General features: G+C 37.2%; 1 long non-coding RNA gene across 1 annotated transcript; it reads left to right on the plus strand.

Annotated features, from left to right (window-relative positions):
* Positions 1–1,789: 1,789 nt before the first annotated feature.
* Positions 1,790–27,172, plus strand: LOC144990955 (uncharacterized). Its single transcript, XR_013654838.1, has 3 exons — positions 1,790–1,924; positions 12,939–13,064; positions 22,136–27,172. It is a non-coding gene; the product is annotated as an uncharacterized LOC144990955 (long non-coding RNA).
* The last annotated feature ends 177 nt before the right edge of the window (positions 27,173–27,349 follow it).

Genomic DNA, 27,349 nt, shown 5'->3' on the forward strand with positions numbered 1-27,349 from the left:
ATAAAACAATTTAACTAAATGTAAACTATACATTTTTAGTTAACTAACTTAAAGATTCTTACTCTACTGATTTTGATATATATTTTGATTTTATTGAACCATAATACATAGCTTAATTAACTAAAAAACTTTAATATATCTCAACTCAAAATTAATCTTTTGAAGTCTAAACTAAGTCTTATTTATTGTTCTTAGTCAAGGCCATTCTTACAAAAGAAAAACTGAAGCGGAATTGCAATTGCAAGTTTATTTTTTAACCATATTGCACAACAATTTGCAAAACAACTATTTTCTCTGTAGAGAAAATAGTTGTTTTTTTCGCTATAGATAGTTGTTATGAGTGTAAGCATTGACAGAAGTATTGTTTCCCCACAACAAGCGTGCTCCTGGTTCCAGTCCCAGCTGGAGCTCCGCTGCTCTGAGGTGGCAGGGTTTACCATGCCTAGGGTGATTGACATTTATTGACAGATGAGGTCAGACAAGGAGTCGCCACAGGCTACAGACGTTAGAAATGAAATTGAGGTATGAAGAGCAGAAAGCAGGTGAAATCTGAGGCGGAGGATGTATCCTCTGGAAATAATAATAATAAAAATGAAACAAAACAAGAGTGTGAATTAAATAGGGCGAGTGGTCTTGATATAAGGAATAAAGATGAATAGAGGGGAGTGAAAATGACGTAGTGAAGAGACAGTCTGGTTACCGGTATATGGGTAGTGGGGGCTTGCAGAGATAATGGGTAAAAAAAGTTAACATTTCACAAATATTAGTTAATTTGCTCAAGCCCCAAGCTTCATGGGAAGCAACCTGCAAAGGACCAACTGTTGCAGTTCCTCAAATGACCACTGGGGCTGATAAAAAAAGCACAATTTCTCATTGACTTAAAATTAAAATTTTACACAAAAATAGACTAATTTACTGCCTGGTGTCAAAAGCATTGTTTTTAATAAGAAAGTTTTTTTTAACTTTACACTCAATTTTGTGAATTATTTGGGGAGTATTTCTTTTAATAGGCAGGTGGGTAGACTTAACATAACTCTTATGCACCAGTGATGTGCAGTCATGGGAGGCAATATAGACTAAATAGACATGAATCAAATAAAAAGAATGAATACTTTGTTGTTGTTGCTTCCCTTTCGGCTTTTCCCATCAGGGGTCGCCACAGCGAACGAGTCGCATGGTAAACTTGGCAATATTTTACGCTGGATGCCCTTCCTGACGCAACCCTCTCAAAGCAACCGGGCTTGGGACTGGCACATAAGTAGAGAAGGGAACAGGGAGCAGCCCAGAGTCGAACCCTGGTGTCACGGATGGAAGGCGCTGCAAACCAGCACGAGCTAAACCGGCTCCCAAAATGAATATACTTTATTTTTACCAAAAATAAAATAAAATATTACTTTTAGACATGTACGTATATTCTATGATTACTTGTTTCTGTGTGAGTTTTCAATGTTTCTTTCCTGTTCAAATAATGAAAAAGCTGCAGGGTAGGCAGGCACAGGCAGCCAATGTCTACCCTGCACCCAGACTGTGCTGCTACACTCATTCGGTCTCTCTATCTTTCTAAAAAAACACTTTATTTTTAATTTCCTCATTTTCTTATTTCTTGCCAACTGCCTGATTACATTTGTGCCAGTTTGTGACTCATTTAGTCTTTTTTTATCCTCTAAAAATACACATTAGAAACACACTGGGTAAGACATGCAGTACACCTTCCACAAGGCAGGAGGCGCTGGTGACTCAATAGAAATGTGACACTGTCGCTTAAGAATAATAGAATTAGTGATAGCAAGTCAAGCGCAGCCGTTCAGTTATTCTTTAATATTGTTTAGCATCATTTTCTAAATGGAGGATTACGTGTCTAAAAAAGTAAAGAATTTGTTGTGTCACTCAGAAGGAGCGGCACATGGACCTTTTTCATTTAAAAGTAAGTCAATAATAACCATTTTGGTGTGTCTCATACCCTGTGTGTCAGTAGCATTAACATTTCTTTACATTGCCCAATTGCACAGCTTCTGCCCTTTGTTGGGGTGGGTGGGGTAAACTGTTGTACAGTCATTATGGCCCTTTGCAACTTCAGGCTTCAATTTTACCGTTCAGAATCATATGGTTGACATCAAAGGATTTAGGTCCAATGTATTTCTGTCTTTGGTTTTGTAGCTTTTTTCAGAATTTAACTGCAGAAAGTAAGCGAGTTTCTCTTTGAGTGTGATGAGGCTTCAAAGCAAGCACTTCATAGAATCTGCTGATGTTAGATGTTTTTTTTAAGGCAGGACTGGAGAAGTTTGGTTTGGAAAGATCTGAGGGTGTAGAAACATTATGGGATGCTAAACATGGAGTGCCAGGTAGGAGGCAAAAATGAGATTTATGGATAGTAAAAGAGGCCATGCAGCTTGTGGGTGCGAAAGTAAAAGTAGCTGACCACAGGGTCACATGGAAACAGCTGATTCGCTGCAATGGTCCCAAAAGGGAACAGCCAAGTTCCCTTTTGGCATGTGCATGTGTGGGTTTTTCTTGGATTTCAGCTTCTTTTCACAGTCCGGAAAGACTTGCGTTAGATGAAGGATTCTAAATTCTTCTAAAATATGTTTGAACAAGTTTAAGGACAAGTGATTATTTGGTTTGCCTTTTTTTATTTTTTCGTGACGGGCTTCTGACCTTTCCTGATTGCACCCCACCTCTCATCCTCACATAGACCTGAGTCTCCTTGTGACCTCGAAGGGAGTGAATCTGCTATGAAGACAGATAAAAAGCAGGCCCTTCAGAGACTTTGCTTTCATTTCTTCTTACCCACTGTCAAATTATTCTGCCTTTTTCCCCAACTGAGTTGCATGCTGAGACCTCTCCACCCCTGCTGTGACCTTTACAAATGCTGCCCTTTGCTGCTGTTTTGTGTAATGTGACCTTATTAAATTTTCCTATATATACCCAGTCGGAAATGCGACCTCATCCAAACACAGGAATCAGTGCTATTTCTAAAAAGTGAAACCTCGGAAAGTCCTTCAAATAAGAAAAACAGAGAGAATCAGAGATGTGTAATTAGACAAGGAACAAAAGAACAAAATCTCACCAAACAATATTTATATCTATGTGCAGGGTGCAGAACTTTTACCCGCACCAGCTTTTTTTTGTACCGCCTGGCCAAACTTTAATATTCTTTGCTGCCCAGCACGGAAGAGGGCCACGTTGCATAATCTTTGTTTCACTCTGTTTCCCAGCAGTTCACGCTCTGCTGCTTTTCCCTCAGGACAGAACAAACACCACATTAAGAGATGTATCAGGAGCATATCAATGTCCAAGTCATTATCAACAGGAGGAAATGTGCAAAAGCTTTCTCAAACATGGCAAACGGGATGGCAGCATCAGTCATTAATTGACTGAGTTGGACTCATTCTAAAATTAAAAAGGCAGCAATGAGATCAATACCATTTCATTTTGACAGATTGATGAGTCAAACTGCAAATTGCAAGATGTTGATGACCTGTATCTTTTAAGGAGGAGGACATTCATCTTCTCAACCTGGCATATATGGTGATGACTGTACTTTTCCTCCATCACCACTAGGGATAGGTATCGCTAAGATTTTATAGGACTCCTCGTATCGATACTGCTTTTCGATCTGCTATCTTATCCAGGCATGGGCACTGACAGGGCCCTAGGGGTGCTTGAGTACCTGCCCTTTTTGCCTTGTAATAAAAAGTGCCCTCTGCTTTAATTTCTGTATTAACATTAATACATTTCTTTTAGAGATACAAAAAAATGTGGCTACAACCCCCCCCAGTAGTCTATTGTAGGAAAGAAATCTTTGCTTTTCAGTTCTTTCCGTACATGCGTGTTCAGTAGTCGAGAGTGGGGTAAAGCAGACAAGGATTCAACCGGATTAATAATACACATAGAGCACAGATTAAAACATTAATGCAGATATATCTGGATTCCCAAAAAAGACCTACTGACGCACAAGTTACATGCGAATTACTCGTAGATTTTCCTGAGAACAATGGAAAACTTTGAAAACAGTCTTTTTAACATGTGTTTGAATCTCCGCCTTCCGGAAAGATCATGGTCGCTGATCCTCCGCCCCTGGTCGCTCTGATTCGTCGGTAGATGTCCTTCCTGCTCTCACTGGCAAATATCAGCCTCAGAATTCGCTCCTCCCGGCTTAAGGATGAGATCAGCTTCAACCTCCACATGAGAACATGAATCTTCACACTTTCCCAGGGGAAGAACCTTCAATCCAGATGGTAGACATGTAGTCCATGGCATATTTATGGCACCTATGGAAAACTCCTAACTTTGCACAAAGAACATCCTATTTCTTCACAGGATACTGGAACCATAAAACATAAGTGAATGTCACAGGACTATAAGTCTTGATAGTTCAAAATAAGTTCACTTCACACTAAAGATAAAGCTGTAACATAATGAAGAATAAGATATTAAAACATGCATTTTCTATACTATCAAACCCATTCTTTTTTGTAAGATGGGGGTTCTGATCTGCCGCTTCTGTCTTTGCGGCTGTTAGGAATATGAAAGATCATAAAATACTTTTTTCTTTCTGTTTATTTGATTCTAATAAAGACACTTTTGATAAGAATGATTTATCCGCAGCTTCAGCTCTGTATCGGAAAAGTCCCGCCCCTTCAACTGTTTCCACCAATCATTCTTGGAGGCTTAATCATACGTCATCAGTCTGACCAATCAGAAGTGGTTAAAGTCTTCACTTCCTTGTTCCAATTTTGCTCATCAAGTCTCTCAGTTCCAACAAAAATAACAGCTAAAGCTCGTCTGTAGTGGTGTAGCTGATCAACGTAATAAAGCTCAGAGAAGCGTCGGCTGCAGTTTTGGCACTACATCCCCCATGATGCATTGTGTTAAAGTGATAGCCTCTCAGCGTACAATGAGTCTTCCCTGTCAAACGTCTTGAAACCACAACGAACACACATCCAACAGTTTTTAAATCTTCTTGATGAAATCAGAGGTCAACAGTTTTGTTCTCCTTCAAGGTTAGTGTTTATTAACAGCCAAACATCCCAGAGTCTTCTTTCTAACTGAAACACTTTTCTAATAACGTCTGGTTTGAAGGATGAATTCGCTTTCAGACTTCAGTCACTTTAAAAAAAAAATGAAAATTTAAACCCAAGTAGAAGTAATAACATTCAAGAAACAGGATTAAGGTTAAGTGGCCAACAGAGACAAGTAAATTGAAACAATTCATTTCATTCATAAAAATAAAACAAATACAACATTTTTTTTAAGTTTTCAAATACTTCATTTTTGATTAAGACAAAAGAAAAAAGAACAAACTTCAACATGTTCACTTTTTGTGTAGCTACAGAAAACATGAATATAATGTTTTTGTTTTTTTGTGTAAAATGTCTCAATCATATTGTGATCATATTGTTCAAAAATTACAGTTGCCTTTGCACCAACATTTAAAAAAAAAAAAAAAATCACTATTTAGAAAGAATATATTTAGTTTTTTTTGAGCTTGTATAAAATTGCATGTTAAAAACGGAAGGGAAAAACAACTACCAAGGTAAAATTTTAAATAATTTAGTTGAAAATTGTTACTGAAAACTAACATAACTTTTATTACAAATTAAAAAAAAAACAGCTGCAACTTCCAGCTTTTTCTGCCACAATTATCACGAAAATGCACGTGAGATTGCAGAGGGACTGTACATCAATACAGACTATAGAGTTTCTCCTTTTTTCAGTTTTTGGATGCTGGTGTGCCGCGGGATTTTTGTCAAGGATAAAGTGTGCCTTGGCTCAAAAAAGGTGGAAAAACACTGCTTTAGACAGACATCTGAATACGGTACATCAATTCAACACAGTGTACGAAGTACAAAATAAACCACACAAGTATTTCTAGTGAGTTCAGAGCTTCCTTACTACAGGTCTGAGAATAAATGTATCTGTTTAACATATTATTTTCTGATTAGAGTTGCCGTCTTTAAACTCTGTATCATTTAGTTTCACAATCTTCTGTGTTAAAATCTTTCCAATCACAACAAAGTCTGGGTTTAGAGGATCTGATGCAAAAGAGAATTTAGTTGTGAATCCTCACATAGAACTGGAGTCACATTGGGTGCAGCTTGTCAGAAACTGGAGGTGTAGGAGCCAAAATGCAGGAAACTGGGTTTGGTGGCAGAAATGTAAATATTTAATTAATAAACCTAAACAGGACAAAAATTGTGGACAAACAAAAGGCAGATAAAGCAGATGACCTGACAAGGTAGAATTGAATACATGACACTTCTACACACTGAAGACAATGAACAGACATGAATCCCGCTGTGGATGATGAACATGAACCAGGAGTGACTGATGGAGGACAAATATGACCAAAAACATCACTGAAGAACTGAACTAAACCTCAGAATCCTCACAGCAACAGTATGATATCATTAAATATTATTAATAATTTCATTATTCCAGGGATAAAAGTTGTAGGATGTCTGTATTTAAAATATTACTATCTACAGTAAACTGTCTTAATGTTGATCAAGTCTGCAGCACAATGTGCCAATATAAAAAGCCTACAGTGTTTTATACCTTTGATGTCTTCCAAGTATATGATAAAGTGAACAAACTCATGTTGACACTAATTTGTTTACATAAAGGAAATTACAATTGTATCACTTTCACCTGCAGTAGCTGGGTATTTATCTATTAGTTTATTTTACATTTTTACATAATTTCCATGCCGTTTAAAGGACAAAAAAAATGTTTTTGCTGCCCTTTTCTGACTTTGAGTCCCTGTCCCTCTAAAATCATGTGCATGTGCCTGTTCATATTGATACTTTTCTATGTAAAAACAAGGAGAGAGATGAAATCTTTTATTTTATAACAAATTACGACACTGTATATTAATTTGTGAGACTAAATTAAATTTATCAATACATACTTATCCAGGGGTGTGCAAATCCAGGCCTTGAGGCCCGGCCTCCAGCTAGTTTTCCAGAAATCCTGTCTTATCTGCTGTTGATTACATGGATCAGGTGTGCTTAGCCTATGAGGAGCTTCAATGGCAGGATGGTTGGAAAACATGTGGGACACCGGCCCTCGAGGCTTGGATTTGGGGACCCCTGCTTTAAGGTAATAGCTTAATTAAACAGTGCAACTTAGAACCGGAACACAGAGTACCGTTAACATTACCGTAAAGGCTGAAATATATCTGTCCAATGAAAATTGACGAGATTGCAGAGATGCAGATAAACTCCACTGTAAATCTTCCTTTGATTCTTCTCTTTCTCTGCTTTTGCTCTCAACTTGTTAGTGCTTTGAATACAGGATCAAACTAAAACAAAGAATTTTGCTGCAAATGAAAAAAAACAGCTTTGACACTTTAAACTGAATCCAATTGAACGGGAATGAATTTAGTTATTGTAAAGTGGAATGGAAACACCATAATTGTGTTGTAATTAGATTAGGCTTAGCTTTGTATAAATTCAATCACGCTTTTTCATTTTTACTTTAAAGTGCCTCATGATTAATTTAGCTAGGCAGTGATGCTTTTCCGTTCCCCCAAAAACATACTTCAAAATCTGTTAGAGTGGATGTAAAGTAAGACAAAAGAAGAACAAATTGTAATGCACACCAATATAGTTAAGTTTCCACCCAAGCAACCTTTCCCACTCTACAATATGAGAGCACACAAATGCGCTTAAAGCACATGAAAGTAGAAGTTAAGGCTTTGAAAAAAGAAAGACAGACTAAAATTTGTACTTGTTCACCAGTGCACTTCTTTTCAAAAGCCTCAGCGAAATAGATATATTTAAACTTCACATTAGAAAACCCATTAGATGTCCCTCTTTCCCTTTAAAAAGACTGAAGCCCCCACTAGGCTTTCAAAAAGGATCACGGCAGAATTTAAGAACTTCCTTTCTCATTACTTGCAGTAAAAATAGATCTACCAGTGTTAGATTGGTAATGACAACAGGGCGGATAACATTTTCCCCCCTTTATTTAATCATGGTCTTGATGTCCTTGAGGATAGCTGACAGAAAGATGGATGAATCTTTTCAAGCTTTGATGGCTAATCCTATCAAGGATGCAGTCACCGCCTTCAAAATTAAATTAAAAATTGTGACTAAAATTATTTGCTGGATCTTTCTAAAAATCTTTTGGTTCCATTATGGTGACCTCATGAAAACTTGCAATAAGATTTGGAAGAAATAATGACCCACAATTTTGTTTTTGTTTGATCTTGAATGATTTGGAGTTTTTTTTAATTATACAATGTTACATCCAGTTTAAAGAGATGGAGTAACAATAGAAAGGATATAAAAGTAAAGATGGACATAGTTGAATGGATTTTGTAAAAACAACCAAAATGAAACATTTTCAACTTTTTTTGTTTCATGCTTTGGGACACGTTTTTCCTTCCAGCAAACAGTTTAGACAAAACACTTTTCTTTATTTCTGCCCATTATCAGTCACAAAACAGGCTCCTCTTAACCCGTTTGCTATCCTAGGCACTTTAACATCGGGAGTTGGGTCATCTAGACCCACTAGACAGTGCTCTGAACCTTTTTTCTTCAATGATTTGTGATCTTCACTGGTGTCCATGGATTATATGATATCTTTCCACCTTTATCCACCTTCGTCATGGTAGGAATAACACGTCATTGCAAGGGTGGGGTCATTTAAGATAGCACAAGGGTTAAGCTACATCATGCTGCCACTTCCAAATGAAGAGACTATGCAAACACATGTTTTAGGCTTTCATGTTCAAAACTTTGACAGTCATGTGTTGCTGCGTGAGTTTTTTTTAATCTTATTTTGGGCTCTACGTACAAAACACATGGCCAATGACTGTGTGTGACTTGGATTTAGTAGTGGCGTATGGGTCTGGTTTATCTGGTGATCCCAGACACAGTGACACAGTGATGAGCTTGATGACATCTGCGTTTGTTTTCATATAAAGATAAACTAAAGCTCTCTCCTGACATGATGGTAATCCATATCCGTCAATGCAAGGACGCTAGCAATGAACCGAACCGTTTCCATTCTGTGCCAAATCGCAAAATTTGCACCGCTGCGGCATTTCAAGCCAAGCCTCTTAACTGCAGGTGGCAGACATGCGCTAGTGCACAGTAGCAAAAGAAAAAGAAGATGAAACCCCTCCCTGCTTGTCCGGCGTGAACATGGGCTAAATGCGCAGTCAATGGCCTGCTTTTAGCACCTTCTAAAACTCTCATCACATGCCAGGTGTGTATGGAGATTTAGGAACGATCTATTTTTGATTTTTAACTGTTTTTGGGAAGTCTGTAGAATTTTTTGTCATCTCTGAGCTGCTTTCTTGTTTTTTTTTAATTTTTTTCAAATCTTAGTTCTTTCTTTTTTAATCAGCAGCTCAAATGTAACATCTACTGACAATCTGACTCCATTGTTTGTCAAACATGCCAAAAAACACATTTGTTTCATGAAAATACTGTAAAATTGCAAGCTGGCAATAACTTTGACACATTTGCAGATTGGAGATCATTATTCTGGCAGTAAAAAAAATATTGAGCTGACAGCAACTCTTAAAAATTGTGCCTAACTCTGACTTAATTGTTTGGAAATTCCACATGAATACTGATGGCCGGCTTAACACCTCCACAGCCTTCAGCCTGAATTTATAAATCAGGCAAAGGCATGAAAAAATTTCCCAAGGAGACCTTGATTCTGCACTTTAGTGCTCTGAAACTGGTGATATTATTTTATTCAGTTGACTTTAAGCTTTATCTAACTCTTTTCCACGGCTTCCAGCTTGGTCTGGGTCAAAAAAACATACAAAAGACACGAAGAGAACAAAATGACTGTGGCCTTGCTCTGTACAAAGAAAAAAACATTTTTTGATGTCCATTAACTTTTGTTTTAATGCGTTGTGCACATAAAAGAAAGGTGCCACACCACAGGGTGCAGTGGAGAATACAACAGACAGGTAAGCAGCGTGTTTTTGATCCTCCTGGATTTCTGGTTTATTTTTATGCTGAATTTAGAGCTGAAGTCCTGTCAATAGTTTATCTTCATCCAGATCCAGCAGACATTCATCCAGTGAAGATTTAGCATTTTTTTTCACTATTTCAAAGAACTGCATTCTGGATGAGGGATAGGCAGATTTTGCAATGTTCTCTAATGTCCAGCCACTGTGTTCTCAGGCTTATTTTGTCTGGGTTTGAGCTACTTAATCTGAGAAATTCGTATTGCTTATTGTTTTTGCTGCATCTGCTGTGTTTCTCTGGTGGATGCTTTCCTTTGTGTGCTAGTAAAAGGGTGCTTCTACAAACATTCTTTTCTTGCTCACAAACGGTCCTGTCTATGGTTTGCCCCAAAAGTTTCCTTTCATTAAGTGAAATTCTCTTCTATGCTGCACAGCTTTATCTGGAGATGCTGTTATTTTGCAACACATGATTTGTATGCGGTGCACTGATCTGAGGAAAGAATTTATCTGGTTCGTTTCCATATAACCTTTTCTGCTGTAAAAAAGGAACATGCGGTGCATCTACAATGATCTTTCCTGTGAATCAGCCGATTTAGGAGTCAGTGTGTCTTATCTGCTAAGAATTATCCGCCACAGCAAGTTTTTGCAAATTACCTATTTGCATATGCCCTTGGGTGTAAAACCCCAGGTAGTTCCTCCTCCTATTCATCCACTGAAATTAGCTCACTTTTACCACAAACATTTGCTCCCTGAGGTCTACTAGATATCCAGCTTGCAACCTTCTCCCTGCAAAATTGTGAGGAACAATATCGGTCACCACTCAAACATTTTTTTCTCCTAATGTAAGTCATGTCCAGCTTGTTGTTGTTACACAGCCTGAGGTGCTTGTTGAATTGCACCATGTCCACCTCCTCACCCCTATTTTTGACAGGTGTCACTGACTCCCATCCAATAACAAGCAGTAAAGCTGTTGGAAAATGACAACCTTCATCCGATGCGGACACATGGAGTCTTGATGAGAGGCCACATCAAAGCTGGCAAAAGCTCTGGAGAATGAGTTGTCACTTGGCTGTTTGAGGAACATACAAGTGACAGTCTATGGATGGTGCCTTTTCCAGCTGCTGTCTGGGTCCACATCAGCACCAACAGCACAAACGTGACTTTGGATTTTTATATAACAGAAAAGAACAATATAAAATATATGGAGATTTTTTTTGGGACAGTACTGTTGCTCTGCTTGTAATATTATAAAATATAAAAAGAAGGTAGACTCTCTTCAATAAGAAATAATTCAACTTTCCTAAAATACCTGTAAACACCTTTAGAACAAATTGCAGTGTGGCTTTTTATTACATTCTGCCATATGTAATTAAAGTTGTGACTTTTGCAGTTTTATGCAGCAAGCAAAAAAGTATTTTTAAACGGTCTCACTGCTGCTGTCTTAATGAGAATTTTTTAGTCTGTTAAATTGGAAAACATGTTCAAAGCATTAGCTTGCTGTGACTGGTACATCACTGCACCAGTGGCAAATTACACCTTGTGCATGTCACAGGGTTGAAGCTGATTTGGATTAAATGGCAGTAATTGACCATGAGGAAAAGAAAACAGGCTGAATGAATGCATCAGGGTCCAAAAAGACCTGCTTTGGGTCCCTGCCCCTCTAAAATCCTTTGCACGTGCCTGCTTTTTGTCTGTGCTTTTGTTTTTGGGGATAGTCGCTTTTATTATCAGGGTAAAAGACCGTGTTTTAGCCTTCTTCAGTTTTTCTAAAATGAAGTATAGTGTGACTCAAAGAAAAAATGCTGAACATCGCAGCAACGGCAGCAGCGGAGCTGTTTGTGGCTCATTTAGTTGTAACAGAGGGATTTAACTTGAAAAGAGACGACGTGAACAGAGTAAAGATGCATGAAAAGAAGAAATGAGAGGCACTTTTGTTTACAATTCTACAAAAAAAAGAAATCTTAGGATTAGCTGCAAACATGCAACCGTTTTTATTTTTGACATTGTCAAGTCAATATTTTAAAAGTTCATGAACACCTATATGAACAAAGCTGTAATAGCTAAAAAGACATACAAAATTGTTATTCTAAAAAGCTTCCATGTGGCAAAGCTGACATGAATAATTATCTAATTTCTCTGAATAATAATGAATTCTAATTCTCTAGAGCTCTGCCTTACATTGAGGAGTGGTGGAGTAAGGGAATTTGAAAACAGCATTACAGTGTTACATACCCGTTTCAACTAAAACAATAATTATCTCTCAGATTTATCTTTGTAAGTTTTGTATTCCTTATCATAATTAACCAACAAAACCCAGAATCTTTAAAGCATAATGACTATGGTTAAAGTTAGAAATTTAGATGAGAGGATAAAAGTGATTTCAACAGCGCAGAGGCTTACACAGATGGAACAATAGTGTAAATATGTACCCACTGCAGCACAAAATTGCTTAGTTTAAAAATAAAGAATTCTGTCGAAAGCCAAGTTTGGTTTTGCTATGCAAAATGATGCAAATTAGAAGCTCCAGGCTTTAAATGCTGATGGCATCACAGTTTTGCGCCTTAGATCCAGATGGACTGTAACAGACATGAAAGCTAATGATTTATCCACTGGCTTTCTGAGGGTAAACATTTGTTGTTTACTGATTTCTGTTAACTTTTCTGATCAGCACTGCAGCACTCATTCTACTCATTTAAATTAGTGTATATAAAACCACTTTTTTCCTTTTTTTTGCACTGAGTGTGTTTTATCACAGATGGGCCGATGAAAGTTCTGGCTGCATGCTGTTCACAATGAACTGAACAAAAGGTTGATGAAGTCAAGAGGCTAATTGATTTGACTTTAATTAGTTTCAGGTCATTATACAGTACAGACCAAAGGTTTGGACACACCTTTTCATTCAAATGAATGGGAAGGTGTGTCCAAACGTTTGGTCTGTACTGTAGTTCATCCATCTGATAACATTGACTTGTATTATTCTATGCTGTATTTCATGTTGTTACAGGGACCAACACCACAACCAGTGAAGTTGTACACGTTCATGATGTCAAGGAAATGAACAAACAAATCCTCAAAATGCAGTAAAGAGGAGAGTTTTGAAGATACAGAACAGAAAAACTGTAATTTGGAGGTCAGTGTATGGATATTAGTGTAAATGTACTCACACTTTACAAATTTTATTTAAAAACACAAACAAAACTAACCACTCAATATAAGTGGGATGAGCTACCAGCTATGAACACTTTGTTTCTATTACATTTTGGAATGACTTATTTTTCAATTTAAACTCACATTTGGAAAAAAATAAAATACACTGTATTGTTCAAAAATAAATATTCTTTGTAGGGACTTTGCAACTAAAAAAATACTCCACAAAAAAAATAAACAACATGTTTAACAAGTGCTTAACATTTTTTACTTATAGTTTGTTACTCAAATACCATTTATGTGTGACAATTGGGTTTAACCATTTGGTAAGCTAATATACATTTTGAGTGCACAATATTATGATAAAACAAGATGTTACAGAAAACAAAGAATGAATAATGCAAATAAACGGAACAATTTTAAATACATTTGGAGTAAAATCCTTTTTTATCATGTTATTTCCAACTATTTTTGTAACAAATACGTTTTAGAAGCCTAAAGAACTGGGAATTGTAGGTTAACAGAGATTACAGAAAGGCAGAGCTTGTTCCCAAATTTCAGCAAATCTGTGAAGACAGTCAGATGATACAGTGTTGCTGTAGTCCAATTTTACTGTAATAAGTGCATGATTTTTAAAATAAATCATACCGAGACAGAGTGTTCCTAATTTGGACATTTTGTTGATGAAAGAAAGTGGTTCTAGACACTTGACTTCTGTGTTAGCTCACATAAAATGTCCTCCTTAAAAATTCCTGCTGGGATATTTACACTTTATAAGTGCTTAAAAGGGATCAAATGAACAATTATCTTATGTGGTCTGCACAATTGACCAATATTAATGACATGGTCTTCAGGCTTAAGGTGATCAGTTGATCGCAGTTGAGCAGCATGCAATGTTTATTTTCACATGATTACTCTCCAATATTAAAACAACTAAAACTGTTTACACAATGAATCTGAATGGAATTTCATTCTGGCAGATTCAGAAAAATACTATTTTTCCTCATTTGCTTCAGCTTTAAGGTCTCAAGCTTAAGCCTTAGTCATGTGCACTCATATGGTGGGTTGACCTGTATGGATGCTGCAGATTTCTGGGTTGTCCGGGGTCATGGAGGGTTGTAGAGAGAAGTGGCTGAATTGTAAGAAGAGTGTCTTGCTGTTCATGAAAATTGACATACAATTGTTATGCGTGTGGTAAATGTGTTGTGAACTATTTCTGAGGATAATCTACGTTGCACGCACTCATGAAGCACAGGTGAGGCTTTTGTACAGTGACTGACCCCACACTCTAGTCATTAGTAATGTTAGGATCTGGTGGTGTAGGAGACTGGTTTTGGGGGCAGAATAAACTGAGGTGGTTGGTCACTGACATAGAATATAGTTAGTTGGCGCACTTGGATGAAGAAGGAGTCAAGACAAACTGACAATGATGCAGGATTGACTGCTACTAATGACCTGATTGCTCCACAAACCATGCTGACGATGAGAAAGGAGTAAGGGGATGACAAGTAAGGTGCCCGTGATGGCCCTCTACTGATTGTGCGCTAATGCTGCACCCATGGGGTGTGCAGGTGTTACACAAGTGCCGTGGAACGTCCGTAGGATGCCCACACAATCTATGCTCTAATTGTCTTATTTCCTACTCTCTAACAGTCAGGCAAGGAGCCCCTTGCATAATGTGCCCCGTGCGCAGTTCGCAAGTTTTGGGGTGGGGATTGAAACCCTTTCTTAATCTTGTGTGTTAAGTGTTTGTTACTACTTGCCACCCCCAGCTTACCTACAGAAAAAACTCAGTTCACCAAGAGATCTACAACCTTCCTATGTCCTGTGGGCTACCTGCGTGTCCTGCACAAGTTTGCCCATTTGTCGTCTGCAGACAGTCCATATCCACATAAAGGCAATTGTGACTAATCCCTTAAACAAATACTATACATTTAACAATTCTTACCATGTGCTATTTTTCTGTAAATGAATAGAAGATGTTTAAACCAAGGCATTCCTTGTTTTCTTAATCCATTTTCAAAATAGTTTGGCACATTGTTAAGGCACTTAGTACTTAGTAAGACTATTTATTTCAAGTTTTTTTTGTTTTTTGTAAACCATGGACATTTTGCATTAGAGAATTGTAAATGTATATATCAAATGGCATTCCTCTGTGAATTTCATTAAATCTGTGGAGTCCCTCTTTGTTCGGGATCCTATCAAATACAAAAGTACAACCGTAGGAATAAGGGGCATGTTAAACTAGAGTTTGGATTAGGAAGACTTGAAAAACACAAAACTTTGCCATAATGAATCGCCTCAACCCCAATCCTTTGCAAAGTTTAAAACCAGGTCACAGTGTAAACAAAAAAATCCTTTTGTAGAAAAAAAAGAAACTACAGCAACCTCCCTTATATTCAATAACTGCCACGACTGACAGGCTTTTCCATAACTACTGACAACATAAAAGCTAGCCTGCCAGTAAATCGACAAACACTCCTAATTCCTTGAAAAAACCCCACTACAAACATCTCTCCACATTGCCCTTCTACATGCCTTCAGTCCATCCCCAAGGATTTAAGCGGCCCTAATAAGAGGCAAACCAAGGCCATGAGCCCAGCGATTATTCCATCCCTTAATTAGAATTCTCATTATTTACAGAGAGAGGGGGAGGACTCGGCAGTCACATTCACATCAAAGGCGTCATCCAAAGGCAAAGATGATAATTAGATAGACTAATCTGTTCTCTGAAGTGTCTGTTCCAAATCAACATTTCTAGAGCATTTGTTTTCCTTTCCTCTCTCCCATTGCTTAGCTAAGAGACTGATCAATTAAAAGAGATTCACTGGTGGCTCATTTTCATTCTGCCATATGCAGCGCTTTTTCTTTGCACCATTGTAGCTGTAAATGTGATATCTATGCAATTCTCTGCTATTTGTTTTCAAGAAGGAGGCTGTAACTGATGAGTATGTTTCAGGTGCATAAATAAATGCCGTCCGTTTATTAGTGTCCTTGCTGCAACATCTGTTTTTTTCCCACCAGTATCAACAGATGGCACTGTTCCCCTGCTCAGCAACTTGAGTGGACCACAACTTCCATTCCACTCTTTTCTTTTCTTTCCTGCTCTTTCTCAACATCTCTGCCTCTTTGTCTGTCTCATTCCCCTTTTCTCATTTGCTTAAGCAGAATGAGGGCACCGGAGAATCATTAAGTGTAACTGCTACCTGAGATTAGTGAGAAGGACTCAAATGAAGTGTCACTAATATGAGGATTACAACACCAAAGCTACCTGTAGTCCTCCAGTTCAAAACATATGACAGAATTTGGTGCTGAAAGACAAGGCAAAAACAATGTTTACAATGTTTTTGTTTCAGACAGATGCTGATTCCTTTTGTGTTTTTGCATAATCTTCACAAATTCAATTTTGTCACTAAAACAAATGTTATTCAAACTTTGAGTAAGACCCTTTTTATAAAAAAAGTAAAACAATCTTTTTTTTAAACCTTTTTTTGCACTGAATTGACAAATTGTTAAAATTGCTTTGAGAATTAGGGATTACTAAAAACAAAAAAACAAAAGAATTGCTATAGTTTATTGAGTTATTTACATGTTTAAAACTCTCCAGAACTTTCTCAACAAAGATGCATTTCAAGAAAATCAGTTAAAAAACAGATTTAGCACTGACTGGAGTAAAGACCTGCGTTGCTGACTAAAACATTTTCATTGTTTTCTTTGTTTTTATTTCTAAAAAATTGGATGATTCTCAACCAGGCATCATCCATCACCATTACAAATCACTTTTCTTTTATTTTTTATTTTTAGATCAACCCTTCAATTAAATTATTGCACTTTTCCTGAAGTAAGTATTTATTCTAATGCAACCACAATGGGAGCACAATCCTGTGCTTTTGTGTGCTGGTTCCAAGTCTGAGTAAATGCGGAGGTTTGTGTCAGAAAGAGCTTCTGACGTAAAATCCAAAGCCAAATCAATCGTGAATAATCAACAGACTTTTGTTTTTGGATCCCTTGGCCTAGGTTAACAATGACCACTACCAGTGCTGCTGACCTACAGGGTGCCGATGGAAATTCCACAATTGTTGGTCAAAGAAGACGAGAAGGAAGACATGTTTGTAGGAAGAGAAAGAAAAGAAAAGAGTGCAGGACTTAGAGAAGGAGCTTTGGGTGTAGAAAACAAGAGTTGGCCGATATGATGGAAAGACAAAAAGTGGACATCCTGTGTGTTCAAGAGACCAGATGGAAAGGGAACAATGCTCATAGATTAGAAGTGGTTTCAGACTGTTTTCTCATGGTGTGGATATATAAAAGAATGGAGTAATCCTGATGGACGAGTTTGCTAAAAATGTTCTGAAGGTGAAGAGAGTGTCAGATAGGGTGACGAGTCCAAGTTAAACGTGTGATGGTAAATGTTGGCAGTGCTCCACAGGTATAATGTGAGCCATAGAGGAGAAGGAAAGATTCTGTTGGGAGACAGATGAGGTGATTCAGGATATCCACAGAGAGGAGAGTGTTGATTGGGGCAGACCTTAATGAACATATGCGTGAGGGAAACAGATCTGATGAGGAAGTGATGGGTGAGTTTGGTGTTCAGGACAAGAATGCAGAAGTATAGATGATGGTGGACTTTGCCAAAAGAGCAAAAATGGCAGCAATGAAAAGGTTTTTCCAGCAGACAAGTGTACAGAGAGATACTGCACAAGGCGAGAACCTATGTGACGGATGGAACACAAAGGTGGTAGATCTATTCAGCTTGGAAAGGTAGAGAAATAGAGATTGAAAAGAATGTGAAGGTTAGGTTAATCAGGTACAGGGATGGAAATGTGTTGACCGATTTCACAAGTGTGATGGAAAGATAGAAGAAGTTTAAATAGCTGATGAATGAGAGAAATGTTAGAGAGCACTGGGGAGTAGATGGAAATGTTGGGGGAGCAGGAAGTGGCAAAGATCAGTAAGGAAAAAGTGTTGATTGCAGTGAATAGGATGAACATTTGTGAGAAAAGTATTGTTCTATTCAAAAGAAGAGAGAATGACAAAAGTAGTAGCTGCATTGATAATGCCTCTAAAGAAGTAAAGAAAAGTTTAACAGGAGCTGAATTGTGTCATTGCAGAGGAGGTTTATGACAGGATACAGAGAGAGGAGCTGTGGTTCGTATAAGAAAGTCTTGAGTGGCTGAGAAATTCCTTGGAGTTGTGCAGGACAAGAGCTGTAAGACAGTGGTGAGATGTACTGTAGGTGTGACCGAGGAGATCAAGTTGGAGGTGGCGTTATGCCAAGAATCAGCTTTGAGCCTCTGCTTGTTTGTTTTGGTAATGGACAGACTGACAAATGAGGTTAGACAGGAATCTGTGTGGGTCATGATGTTTGCAGATGACATTGTTGTCTGTAGTGAGAGCATGGAGCAGGTGGAGGACCATTTAGAGAGGTGGGCGTTTGCTCTGGAAAGGAGGGGAATGAGCACCAAGGAGGAGATTCATGGATGTAGTCAAGGAAGACATCAAGATGGTGTGAACAAGGAGGATACAGAGGAATTGGATGGAGATGGATTATTGGCAGTGGCAAAGAAAAAGTCAGAAGCCATTTAGTCTATTACTTTGAAAGGATTATCATGCTTTTCCTGATTCCAAATTAAGTGTTCTAAAAAGTGATCACACTTCCTGAGAATTAAATGCTTTTAAAACCACAACAAAAAATAATCTCTTCATAGGCGATCTTGCTTCACACTTTATGCAAAAAGATGGTTAGGTCTGTGAGAATCAGATGCTTCCTTTCTTAAAAGATAGATGCATAATTTAGAGTCAGCAGAATGTCAAACTCAATCCATAATGAAAGTATTTTGTAAAGGCTCAACAGATCTTTGCAGGCTCCATTTCACATTCTGAAAAAAAAACTTTTCTTTTATACAGGAATGCCACACATTGAACTTCATATTGTTAATGCAAAATATATCAAACCTAATTAAAAGTTGAAAAGAGAAAGAACAAAACATTTCTAAGGTCTGACTGCAGATATTGTTTAATAGCACACTTCTAAATCCAATTGAATGCACACTGACAATCATCATGGCCAGTTGAGAAGAAAAAGGTAGTTGACTGGAGAGAAATAAGACCTCTGAAATAGTTTTTGTTGAAAAAATTTAATATAGCATTTGTTGCAAATGATTTGAGTGTGACGCTGTGCTTTATTACTCCTTAAACAATGCCTGTTTTTGATGGTTATGTTAACATGTTAGAAAGAAAGCTGGAATTCATGAACAGATATGACATTTTGTTGAAAACGATTCTCACTACTGACTGTCCTTGAAAAACAACAATATACAGGACAGCAGACATTTTTGGCCTCAAGGGACAGAATAAAGATGCTGGTGAATTGAGAGGGGAAAAAAAGCAATCAAGTCAAACACAACTGACTGATGAGAGCAGCTTCATCTGCTCTTAATATAATATTTTCCTACTTTTATATATATATTTGTTCCACACATCTTCAGACCACTTGAACAAGAGGGAAAAAAGACTGTTTTCAAAACGTGTTTGTTTTTTCAGTATTAATAGCCTAAATAGAAAAAAAAATAAAATACAAAAATCACTCATTTAGTTTTTCTTTTGCCTCCTCCAAGAAAGAATAAAAATCTTTAAACAATCTTGAATAATTCGAATTTCCACTGTCAATGGATATAGAAGAGGCCAGGTGTTGTGAGAGAAACTTTCTGACAAGCAAAACAAAACAGGTTTTAGTCTTTGTTTTTTCAAAAACATGCATACAAAATATTTTTTTACTCTAGCCTTTTATAACGTGGTGACCAAAAAAGGTCCCTGATAGAAAATCGATTTTTAAATTGACAAGCAGATATTAGATTTTAAGTATAGACTGGAAATGTCACGGTGTATCAGGATGACTAGACTACAAGGTTGAGGGAAGACCCAGAGTTCTTTTTATAACAGAAAACCACTCTAGGTGGGAAAAACTCTACAGACATGAGAGGACTTGACAACAGCTTGACTCAGGTAAGGAAACCAGGACAAACAGACTGAACTAATGCAACACTCCAACACAGACACACTTAAATAGAGCTCAAACAAATTATCCCAAAGTGCAGACCTGTGCACCACTCATGGAGAGCCCCAGGAGAGTGGGCGGAGCCCTCCAGGAGAACCCACAGCCAACCTGCACAACAGGTAAAACAAAACAGAACTGAAGATCGTGACAGCAAATGTACAACAGAACAGAGTACCTGCTGTAACACACAAAGAGGTTAACTAGGGTTACCTTGTGAGTTTTGACAAACAGGAAGCATGCAGAAACTGGATACTAGAGACGTCTGATTTTTATTTTTTTAACTCCATATTCGGGGAATTCTGTGTTAATTCCAGGAAATGATCTTCACTAACCCAAAAACAGTTTTTCCTATTTTAGAATAAGAAAAAAAGTAATTTTTGTGTACTTGTAACTGTATTGATATAGATATTCTTGCTCAGTTTGGGGTATTATGGGAGCTCAATATATTTGAGATTGTGCACTAAGTTTAATGTTTACAGCTTTCAATTGATCATAATTTTGGTTTAGTTTATGGATGAATGTGTTTGTCATTTGATGTGTAAATGGTAAAACCCTTCATTCATCAGTGGTTAAATGAAATTGATCTTAATTCAGACAAAAGAGTAGAAACATTGTTGAGTATTTTATTTTAAATGGGACGATTATTAACCTATATAAAAATATCTAAGTTAGACTTGCACATTGAACATTTAATATTAATTGTTCACATTATTTCCTTCTCATATACTACATTTTTTGATAACCCTAAGAGTTACAAATAGTAACTCTATCCTCGAGTATTTAGAACAAGAAAAAGCAGTCAAAAACAATTACTTGGACCTTGGACAAACTTCTTTTTGAGTCACACGCCCACGTCAATGCTCAGCTACAAGAGGGACTGCTTTAGTTCAACGATCAATAAGTGTGCAGGCTGCGTCAGCTGGAGAGCACTAGAAACACAGAGACGTAGAGACTTGGTGATCTTCAAGACTAAATGAACACAGCCTTCTGTTTGCAAGGCACAATAAAAGGGAATATTTGATGGCAGCAATCACACAGCAGGCCACCGCAGTCTAAGGCCCTGATGTCTTCTTGATCAACGTAGTGGAATACAAATGACAGAGAACACTATGCTAAGAATGCTGAAGTGATCTGTGGAATAAGCAGCTAATAAAAAAAGATCAAACTTTTTCAGCTGCACACAGCTGCAGTCAAGATGGTGGATAGAGCGCCACTTCATGCCAGAGGCAGAAGTTGGTCTTCTCCAAAGCGGAAGTTGTTCCTCTGTGTGACACAAGAATATATGTGATTTAGTACCAGAGAAGAGATGGCCGAGCACAAAAACATTAGAGAAAAGTGAAATTGTAAACAAATCTTTGACTTTGTGTCACGTGACATTTCAAGCGCAGGTTGGAAGGAGAAATTTTCACCTAGCAACTTATTTTTTCCATTTTTTAAATTGAAATTAAACATTTTATTTGGATTCACAACACAGTGTTAGCTATATCGCAGTTCACCTTTCGCAGTCTTGCAAATTTTTTTCAGTTCACTTTTGCAAAATTTTTTTGGAGACCTTCTCAATTAATCTCTGTGCCATGTCTCCTGTACCGAGTGTTTCAGTACACTAAATTAACATAATTCTTTCGGTCGCGATCAGATCTTTTTTTTCATTCCATAATACTGAAACTTTTTAATTTAAACTAGAGAAAAGTGGTAAAATTCTGATGACTGTTTGGTGAATGTGTATAAAGCGTGTAGCGAGAGGTTTGACAGACTCAAAACATCTCTAATCCTAGTTTGCAAATTTCACCTATGCAGGTTATTTAATTAATCTGTCAAGCATGAGGAGTCCTTTGTCTATATAAATTGACCAGAGCCTCAAAGAAGGCTGCATCGTGTCCACACCCTCTACTGATCCATCCCGCTTCTCTTTCTTGTTCTGCATCCTAGTGGCGTGTCTCTCCTTCCCCATTATTGTCCTGCAATAAAGCTCGTTCTGTACTGCATTGTGTTCTCTCCAGGGGATGGGGGCTTCTCGTCTTCATCTTCTCCCAGATGAAGACACACAGATGCGGTGCGGCACAGATCTAGAAGGCGGGTCACCCCCCCCATGCTGGCCTCCTCTCTGACCTCCTTTCTGGTTTTGGTGCTCTACCTCTGTTTTTGTCCAGGTGTCTAATAAAAGCCAAACAATGTGCACTTGTTCTATAAGGAATTCAAGTTCCTTGGAATTTCCACTAATGGCCAGAACACGGAGCTCTGAATTAACACAATAAAAACACACCCTGTCACAATTACATGAGCTTCAGCTTTGGTCGACAGGTTTTAGTCTACTTTGCTTGGACAGCATCATCTACAAAGAAACCCAAAAAAAGAAAGAAGTACAAGTTTGGTTTTGGAGAACACCATCTTTTGCTTCTGGCATGGGGTGGAGCTCCAACTACCATCTCGTCTTCAGTGAGACTCTCAAACTTTTCTGTAATGTTGTACGTCATTGGTGGATGAAGGCACTTCAACAAGAACCAGTGATTTAGACTGAAGACAATCTAATTTGCTTGCACTCACAAAAACACCAAAAGCTGATTTAAAATGGCTCACTTTTTGCTTTCCCTATAAACTCTTTACTTTCTTTCTGAAGGTCATGTTCAATGCGTTATTTGTCTGATTCTATCAACAAAAAATTCCTCACACATCAGAATGTTAATAATGAAAAGTTGTACAGAGAGGACATGAGAGGACTGTGAACTTTTCCATCTGTCCAATTATTGTTCTATCAGACTTCAGGAAGGGACAAGTTCATGCAATCAAGATAACAAGGTGTTCAAGTGAAGATTGGACAGCTGTGCTGCTGTGCGGGAAGCAGTCACAGAAAATGGTTATTTATGGATCTCTTCCATGTTCCAGAAAACAAGCTTAAACCAGAAAAAAATCCTGCTGCATGTGCAGCAGTGAATGCTGCATCCAGCAGTTGATTGCTGACAATTTGTTAAATGGTGAAATACCTGAAGAAGCTGTGGTTTGCCCAAGCATAACAAAAATTGAAGAGTCCTTACATTGTAGAAAACAAAACAAAAATTCTAGAAACCAAAATACAATTATAAAAAAGAAGCAAAATAAAAATGAAGCATTTTGGAAAGTAAAAGTATTTCCCAGAAACCAAAAAGAAATGTTAAAAAAAAGAAGGAAATTGAAAAAGTACTGTGGGACATCACTGATTGAATGATGATGTTTGTCCAACATTTCAAACAAAAGTTACTTGGCATGAAGCGATATGGACATATTCTGTACTAATCATAAAACTTGTATTAGTCTGGGGATGTTGAGGACACATTTGACAATACTTGAATGTAAAAAAAATCAAATGGCATCATCCACTCAGCGATGTCCCATGGTACCTACCTTTTCCAGTTTCCTATTGTTGTTCGTTTTTTAACATTCCGTTTTATTTTTTGAAATTGTGTTTTGGTTTCTGGAATTTTTCTTTTGATTTCTAAAAACTAATGTTTTTCCATAATTTGTTTAGGGTTTTTCCTTGTCGTTGTGACAATAATATGTTTTTTCGTGAAGTGATTTTTTGACGTGATTTGCACTTCAGGGCCACCATGTGGAAGAGATGCTGGATCCTGCAAACTTCTTTGCTGAAGCAGCAGTTTGTTTTTCCTGTACAGACTGCAGCTGCCTGATACAATTTATGGTGAAAAGCAAACTGCAGTGAGTCCTAAAAGGACCTTGTTTGCCTACTAATCTTGACCATTATGAGTCTCTCCAAGATATTCAGAATGAGTGATGATGTGAGAAACAGCTCTGTTATTGTTGGGCTCAGATGGATGACAACAAGATAGGATGTCCTCTAATGCAGCAAATCCCTTTTTTCAGGTCAAAACTTTGGTTAAAGAGGCTCAGTAGAATCTCACATAGCTGATCTACCCAAGCCTTCGGGACTCATGGGGTTAATGCCATCTGTGCCGGCAGGCTTACCTTTGTTCAAACTGTCTAGATTTCCATTCACCTGTTCATTAGACACCAGCATGCTGGGGGAGAGGGCAAAGCAAACATTGGCATCCTCTGATATGGTGGCAGTTAACGTTTAACTAAACAAATGCCAGAACTGCCTAATAAAAGCTTTATTACCTGAAAACAAAACCTAAAACATGCTGAATTACAGCAAATGTACAACAAACTGGAGAAAAAATTATGTTGCTTAGTTAAAAATGATGCTAAACAGTAGTATTTTTAAACAATTATACCAAAAAGTATGTGCAGTAAAAGTAATAAGTGGGAAGTAGCAACATTGAATTAAACTTTACTGCCAATCATGTAAAAATGTTGCATATTATGGTAAATATGATCCAAAATGCTAGATGTCATTATGAATCTGCTCAGCTGAAAACATATTTATGTGTGCATGACATTGTATGTTAAAGCAACTCTAAAGATAAAAATAATTGGATTGTATCACACCAAATTTCTGGTAGCTTACAATGTTTTTCTGAAAAAAATAAAAATAAACCCAGACTCTAAGACAAATGCACGCAATCTAACCTTTGATATCATCACCTTGCTTCTTTTCATTTGAAATCCTATAAATCCAGAAGTGCTCTGAATTTTTAATAAAACTTAAACTGTGATTGCGGAAAGACCATAAAGTGTTTTATTGTTTTTTTAGTTTTTTTAAAGAAGAGTACATGTGTAAGAGGCTAATCCCTGCTGAACAGTTTAAAGGTTAAAAGGTTTTTCTGGCTAAAATATTAAGTCTGAAGTTTTTAAAATGCACATTGCTTTAGCAAGAAGGTGAAGACTTCTCCTTTAATATGGGCTGAAAAATTCAAATTGTGCTTAATATTTCATGAAAAGTAAAAACACATCAATACCAGAAGTAGAGGTGGAAGCCTCCTGAATAAGCCGAACGTTTTGATGCCAAAATGTCTTAATTAGACTTAAAGTATTGAGTTTAAATATTACAAAAAAAAAAAAAAAACATACAAAAGTGGAAATAGTCTTCATTGTGTGAATGCTTTCAAACATTCACAGAATTCTCTTTTTTAACGTCATCATGAATTTCATGGTAGTAATCTGTAGCTTTATGCAGCATATATTTTTTTTAAAGAATTGAATGCACTGAATAAACTAAATATTATTTGGTTTAAAAAACAGCCTTCTTTTTAAACCTCTGAGTTTTTAATTTTTTTTTATTTTATTTGTTGTTTGAATGTCTTAAAGTCGCACTCAGATCATCTTTTAATCTACTGTAAACAAATTCCCAGTGGTTTTTTAAGTATGATAATCCTGTTTTTAGCTAAAATAGAGAAACCTGTGTTGTTTTCTAGGACATAGTTTCTGCAAAGCTGCAGTAGTTCATTGGAAATTTGCCTCGTCGTAGGCAGAACCGTTGTGCAGAGTAAGCGCTTATCCATTTCCCATCATCCATCTGTTTACACTCTTTCCCACTAGCTTACAGCCTCTTAGAACCCCAACCTAACATTACTGGTGCAACCAAAATGGCAAGCAATATTGGAGTTATCCAGTCGTACAGTTTTGAGCCAAATATCAGCTCAGACGAGAAATACAGAGATGTAAATGGATCCATTTTTTCTACAGGTGGGTGCATCAGAATGGAGCAGGGAGCTTGCAGTCCACCGATTGTAGCACCTACAGGACAGACCAAAAGTTTGGACACACAGTAATCACAGCAAAAGGTGGCTACTTTGAAGAACCTAGAATATGACATATTTTCAGTTGTTTCACACTTTTTTGTTTTGTATATAATTCCATATGTGTTAATCCATAGTCTTGATGCCTTCAGTGTGACTAATTTTCATATTCATGAAAATAAAGAAACTCTTTGAATGAGAAAGTGTGTCCAAACTTTTGGTCTGTACTGTATATGAGGTGGCAGTGGTGCAGTGTTGGGGCGGTCAACCTCTGATAGGAAGATTGCAGGTTCGATTCCCGCCCTTCATAGCCATGTTTCGAATTGTCCTTGGGCAAGACACTGAATCCCACCTTGCCTCTGGTGGTAGGTTGGCACCAGTGTTTGGGAGTGGAGCCACCATCAGTGTGTGATATGTGAATGGGATTGTGACTGTAAAGCGCCCTGGACTTTCGCTGAAGGTAGTCACGCGCTATATCAGTATTTACTACTTACCTACGTCACTGCTACAAGCTATTTCAAACTGAATTTTTTTGTCTGCTCCTGATTACCAATGATTTGTATAAACAAATACTTAGAAACACAATTTTAAGATTAATTTCCTTAATCATAATCATTATCAAAAAAGACCAACGAACATATAAAAACACAATTTTCATCAAGTAAAAGATAGAGATCAGAGATACTTGTCCATCTTCCAAGAGGAATGGTCTAGAATGATCAACTCATTAGTGTTTAATCTTAAACTCTATAGAACTGAGATTGAGGTCTGAAAGGGACCTCTGCACTCCAGAACATTCTAATTTATATTTCTTAAAAGGGTTAATTGTTGTTGCTATCATGCTGTCAATTAAGGCTTTGTATTCAAACAGATCGTGTTATCAGATTAATTTGACATTTAGTCTAAAATTAGACTCACAAGCACATCTTTTATTTACAGTAATTCTTAGATAATTACCCAATTTTGTTGTTTTTTTGTTTCCAAGAATCCATACTGTGGTTGATGCTTAGACAATCCTAGATTTTTATTGTTAGAAACTCCAGTTTTTCTTTTGATTTTAAATAAGACAAATATTTGAGATGATGAAACACTAAATTCCTTAAGACCAACTGTCTAACTTCCATGGAAATTTTCTTTATGGTGAAATCTCATCTAACAATTTAAGTCAACCCTGCCAAGTGTTCAAAAAGTCTTCAAGGACAGTTCAATTCGGATTTTTTGCTTTTTAAAGTAAAAAGAAATAATTGCCTCAGGGTAGGGTGACAAATTATTTTGACTACCTCATTTTTTATTATTCTTCAAAAAAACAGATTATTAATTTTAAATTCCAAGTAGGCTTTCGAATTGAGGATTGTTAAAGTTTAATGAGACTTTATAAAGAATGCAGGATTTTATCCTTCACTGGGATCATCTACAACAGTGACCCACGGAGTGTTGTGTTTCATTTTAACTGTGTGTTTTTCATGTACTGCAAAAGGGCAGAATTGCATGAAGTGCATCATTTAAATGAGGCATTGAACTAGCGATTAACGTTTGCGAGACAAGCCAGTTTTGCTCTTTGCCCTTTTTTTGTTGTGTTATCTT

Source organism: Oryzias latipes, chromosome 3 (genome assembly GCF_053564925.1).
Source record: "Oryzias latipes strain Hd-rR chromosome 3, Olatipes_Hd-rR_3.1".
Lineage (NCBI taxonomy): Eukaryota > Metazoa > Chordata > Actinopteri > Beloniformes > Adrianichthyidae > Oryzias > Oryzias latipes.